A 5,981-nucleotide genomic window follows, 5' to 3' on the forward strand; every position below is an offset into this window, starting at 1 on the left:
GCCTGTCGGGGCGTCAGCTCTTGGTCACTACCGTGGGGCGGTCTCCGGGCGAGAGGCCCCGGGCTTGGGGGGGGGGGTCGCCTGGGACCCCCACTGAGCCGCCGGGTCCGAATTCGGCGTGGCAGTGGGAGGGACGGTGCCCTCCGTGGTGTGAAGGGCGGTGGCCGTGCTAGGGTCAGGGCAAGCACAGAGGCCTGAAGGTCGCGGTTTGAGAAGCCAACGTTGTTGTCCCAAAGCCCAGACGCTTGGTCCCGAGCCGCGCGGGTACCAAGGTGACCTTCCAGGGACCAGATAAAAGCTTCGTTTTTAAAGAAAGCAGTGCCAGACCCCTTGTGAAATCGACACTCTCCGGTTCTTGGGGGGAGGAGGGGGCGGTTCTGGAAAGAAGCTCTGTCAGCATAAAGTGAACGGCACTTTTGACTGTGCAGAGTGGTCCGCCGTGGTACGGTGACCTGCATTCTGTTGGCGTGGCGACCTCAGGTTTCATAGGGTTTGTCTGCTAGGCAGCTTACAAAACAATGTTCTGGGAGCCTTTGATCTTGTTAGATGAAGGATGTTGGATGTTACAAAAGAGTGTTAAATACAGTGATAAACTGGGAATGTCAGTATGGGATCATTTTGTAATTATTGAGTCGTTGAAAATTTCTCTTTCAAGTTTTCGATGGCTATAACCTTAAAAAACCTTTTACTGTGCCCTTAAAAAGAAATGGAAAGTTCGTTGGGGAAGAAGGATAGCTTTGGGAATTATGACATGAATGGATGACAAATCTGTAAATCCAAACGTGTGATTTTCATTTGTTTTGCAAAAATAAACATTAGCCTTCGTAAATTGGAGATTTTTTCTGATGTAAATATGAAAACTTCGAGTGTTGAGGGCTTTATTCCCCATTCGGTAACCATCTTAACACAGTTTAAAAGGACTGACAGTTATAATCTAATAAATACATCCAGAAGTATGCCTACTGTTTTATATTGTTCATATAGCAACAGAAGTCTCTCTGTCCTAGTTTTGTACAGTTGCTACCACATTTTCCCCTAATGCCTGTTTGGGAGGGTCTTAAATTGAGCAGGTGTGAATGATGGTGAATCATGTTCTCAAAGTGAGCTAATTTCCCTTTGTGTGGGTTATTATTGTGTGTGTATGTATAATGTATAAGAACCTTAACATAAAAGCCCTCACATTCAGAAGTTAAGATTCTTAGTCCGGAAATTGAGTTTTTCCTTAAAAATTACTTTGCCTTAGAATGGGCCACCTGCATCCTGTAGGCAGCTCGTTAGCATTTCTGTAGTCTTCCTTGCCCCCAAGTTGTACCTGCTGTCTTTGAGCTACATCTGTTGTTCAGTTATTGTTCATTGTGTTGTGATTGTTTGGTTACAAGTTTGTTTCTCCCACTAGACTTAAAATCATGAGGCTATGGACTAGTGTCTATCTTTGTATCTCTAGCATCTAGAATAGTGCCAGCATGTAGTAAGAGCTACCGTTTTTGTAGTGTTTTGTTTTGTTGAATAAATGTGGGTTTCCCAAACCAGATTGCAGATTTTGGGAAGGGAGAGTTTTTCATAGTTCAGAGGATTGAGCTGCAGACCTATGTTGCTGCTGTAGGGGACACATTTTCCTCTTTTCCAAGCCCACCCTAACCCTTCCCACCACCTCCACCATCCATGAGGAGGGAACCAAGGAAAATAAAACCAACAACCAAACTCTAAATTATTTGGGACCTAAGTAGTGTGGCGTACTTTTAGATTCAAGATTGTTAGCACTTTTTCCAGCTCTCCAGGCCATAACTGTAATCTACACACTGATGTTAGTCAGCTTCTTGTCACAGAGGGGTTGGCTAGTCTTCACTTTTTTAAAAAATAGGAGTTTTAGAACTTCTGCTGCTTCTGTGGATAGTTAAGACTGGTTGCTAAATGAATGGTTACATTTGAAATAGAACTGGTTTCTGCACAATGATGCTTCATGCTTACCCTGAGAGAATATTTAAGGATATAAAATGAAGAGATCATACTTATTCTCTTCCTTAGATGTTACTGTTGTCAAAGAGAGGGAGATTTTTACAGTCAAGTTTTACTAGCCAGAACTCTTTGCAAACTGGAATTGATGTCACACTCAATTTTATGAAGGGCTAATGACAGCAAATTAAGTTGCTATCAGAGATTTAGTTTTGGAAATAAATATCTAATATGTTAGAGTGATTACTGATATTTTCAGTAATAACCTAGTACGTTTGCAAAATCTAAATCAAAAGGTCCACATTTTTATATTCACTATGTTTAATTAAGTAAGGAAAGAGTGATATGTATTTGGAATATTTTTAACAAGATTTTAATTAGGGTTTTAGAAAGCGTTTCAGCTGAACTTTTCCACACCAAGAATTACATGAGTGTGATGAAACAGAAGGTAGCTTTCATAAAAATAGGTGAGAAGACTAGAAGGAAAGAACAAGGGACACTTTGCTGTGGGCTAGGTTAAGCTTGGACAATTCCAACTGACTTTCGTATCATCCTCCTCATCAAGAATACATCTTTAGTCCCTGTTCCACTTGGATTTTTCTCTTTTTTTTATTTATTATTATTATTTTTTATCTTTTGATTTTTTGTTTATTGCAGTAACATTGGTTTATAACATTGTATAAATTTCAGGTGTACATGATTATACTTCTATTTCTGCATAGATTACATCATGTTCACCACCCAAATACTAATTACAACCCATCACCACACACATGTGCCGAATTATCCCTTTCGCCCTCCTCCCTCCCCCCTTCCCCTCTGGTAACCACCAATCCATCCTCTGTCTCTATGTGTTTGTTGTTGTTATCTACTACTTAATGAGAGAAATCATACGGTGTTTGACCTTCTCCCTCTGACATTTCACTTTGCATAATACCCTCAATGTCCATCCATGTTGTCACAAATGGCTGGATTTCATCGTTTCTTATGGCTGAGTAGTATTCTATTGTGTATACATACCACATCTTTATCCATTTGTCCCTTGATGGGCACTTAGGTTGCTTCCAAGTCTTGGCTATTGTGAATAACGCTGCAGTGAACATAGGAGTACATGTATCTTTATGCATTGGTGTTTTCAAGTTCTTTGGATAAATACCCGCCCGTGGAATAGCTGGATCATATGGTAGTTCTATCCTTAATTTTTTGTGGATTTTTCTCTTCTTACAAGTAAAAATAACAACTTTCATTTATTGAGCCATATGTGCAAGGCCCTGTACTCAATGCTTTATGAAATTATTTCAATTAATCCTTGCTACAATCTTGTGCTAAATGGATTATTATTTCCATTTTATAGGCTCAGGGAGGTTAAGGGGCTTGCTTAAGGTCACACAGCTGTTAAGAAACAGCCATGATTTTGAACCCAGTGTGTATTAGATTTTCCAGAGAAACAGAACCAATAGGATGTGTGTGTGTGTGTATATATATGTGTGTTACATGTATTATATATGTAAAGAGATTTATAATAATGAATTGGCTCACATGATTATGGAGGTTGACAAGTCCAAAGATCTGCAGGGTGAGTCGGCAAGTTGGAGACCCAGGAGAGCCAATGGTGTAGTTCCATTCTGAGTCCAAAGGCAGGAAAAAGCTGATGTCCCATTTTGAAGGCCATCAGGCAGGAAGGTTGAGTGCCTTCCTTTATTATGGAGGGCAGTCTACCTTACTCAGTCTACTAATTTAAATGTTAATCTCATCCAAAAACACTCTCACAGAAACACCCAGAATAATGTTTGGTCAAATATCTGGCCACCCTGTGGCCCAGTAAAGTTAACAAATCAGCCATTATACAAATCTATCTGATTTCCAAAGCTCATACTCTTAACATTATGTCACAATGTCTCCATCCCACTCCAGGATTCACAGAATAGTTTGATCTCTGGGTCTTTTTTCCCCTCATCTAGAATGTCTGTCAGATCTTCCACCCCAGTCATACTTGGCAAACATAATTAGTACAGGTGTTTAAATATCAGTAACCAACTCAGAATCCCCTTACCCAGTAGCACACACAGCACAGCCATTTCCTTCCATAGAATAACTTCCCAGCTTTCTAATTATACTCCAAGCTTTCTGATTTTCTATTCACATAACCCTTTGAACGAATTCCCTCTACACTAGTGAATCTTACCTGAATCCTTGTTCAGTCCCCTTCATTCACCTCTTTGAAAGGCACCAATCCCTGACTGTACAGCTCAGTGAGGCCATGAGCTTCCCTTCTCTCAGCTACCTCCTTAGGACCAAACTTTCTTATTGCTTACTCTTGACTCACTCCTGCCATCATGTCACTGTCAATTTAGGACTCTAACCTCTCCACCCCCTCCCCCCAACAGAAGCAACTGTCATTGCAGGGACTTCACTTGGTTGAGTTCAGACTTATGAATTCACGTCCCAGAGATTGCTTATTTAATTAAAAATACTTCCATGATCTATGTACTTTTTTTTTGCTGAGGAAGATTGGCCTGAGCTAACATCTGTGCCAATCTTCCTCTATTTTGTATGTGGGTTGCCGCCACAGCATGGTCTCCCTACACCTATGAGTGGTGTAGGTCTGCACCTGGGCTCTGAACCCGGGCCACCGAAGTGGAGCATGCTGAACTTAACCACTAGGCCATGGGGCTGGCCCCTGATCTATGTACTTTTAATAAATATTGTTTATTAAGTTTATTGATTACAATTTTGGAAAGAATAAAAATTCTTAGAGTAATTTTTAGCTAGTTGGCACTAATCTGTTACATCCTAGGACACCTTATATAGACATCATGAATGTCATAATACTGCTCTCCAGCATTTTTTCGTGAAGAGCCTTGGAGCATTTGCTCTTAGAAAGCTAGTTGTCTTTTAATATCCAGAACATAGTCATTCCCAACAAAGTGCTGCTTTGAATACTTTCTCTCCCTCTCAGATTTTTTATGCTATTTTTCCTTGTTATATTATTAAAGATAAAAACATTAGAGAATATTTTAAACAGCGCACGGACAAAATCAGATTTTATTGACATTCAAAAGATAGGCTGAGCCTGTCTAGCTTCTAAAAAATGAAAATTTTGGGACCAGCCTGGTGGCGCAGCGGTTAAGTGCGTGTGCTCCACTTTGATGGCCCAGGGTTTGCAGGTTCGGATCCTGGGCGTGCACCGACGCCCTGCTTATCAAGCCATGCTGTGGTGGCATCCCATATAAAGTAGAAGAAGATGGGCACAGATGTTAGCCCAGGGCCAATCTTCCTCAGCAAGAAAGAGGAGGATTGGCATCAGATGTTAGCTCAGGGCTGATCTTCCTCACCAAAAAAAAAAAAAAATTTTAAGTTGGATTTTGGAAGATGGGCTTCACTGGGAGAGGGCAATTGTTATAGATAGTTGTCACGTATTAAATTACATAAGGTATTTTCCATTCTTCTAAAAGTTAATTTACCAAGCACAATACACTAAAAGGATATTTTTGTCAAAGCTACAAATAAAAATGCACTCCTCTTCTAGATTAGGAAACAAAAATAATCAGGTGTGTATTATTTGATTGACAAATGACATCTGCCACAATTATGTTGCTTTAATCAAGGTGAGAGAGCTCTTCCTGGTTTATAGTATATTCATTCCAGGGTTTCCAGGGCTTGGAATTACATTACCCCTCCTAATTTAAATTGACTTGGTTGGCTTTGGTATGTCTGGTAGAATAAAAACAGAGGGCCAGCCTCTGTTTGGGGCCAGCCCTGTGGTATAGCAGTTAAGTGCTCGCCCTCTGCTGCTGGCAGCCCGGGTTCGGATCCCGGGCGTGCACTGACGCACCACTTGTCAGGCCATGCTGTGGCGGCATCCCACATAAAGTGGAGGAAGATGGGCCTGGATGTTAGCTCTGGGCCAGTCTTCCTCAGCAAAAAGAGGAGGATTGGCATGGATGTTAGCTCGGGGCTGATCTTCCTCACCAAAAAAAAACAAAACAAAAACAGAGGGTATTAAAGTAGGGATCCTAAAAATATAA

This window comes from Ceratotherium simum, chromosome 2 (assembly GCF_057802395.1).
Source record: "Ceratotherium simum simum isolate JZ-2026a chromosome 2, ASM5780239v1, whole genome shotgun sequence".
NCBI lineage: Eukaryota > Metazoa > Chordata > Mammalia > Perissodactyla > Rhinocerotidae > Ceratotherium > Ceratotherium simum.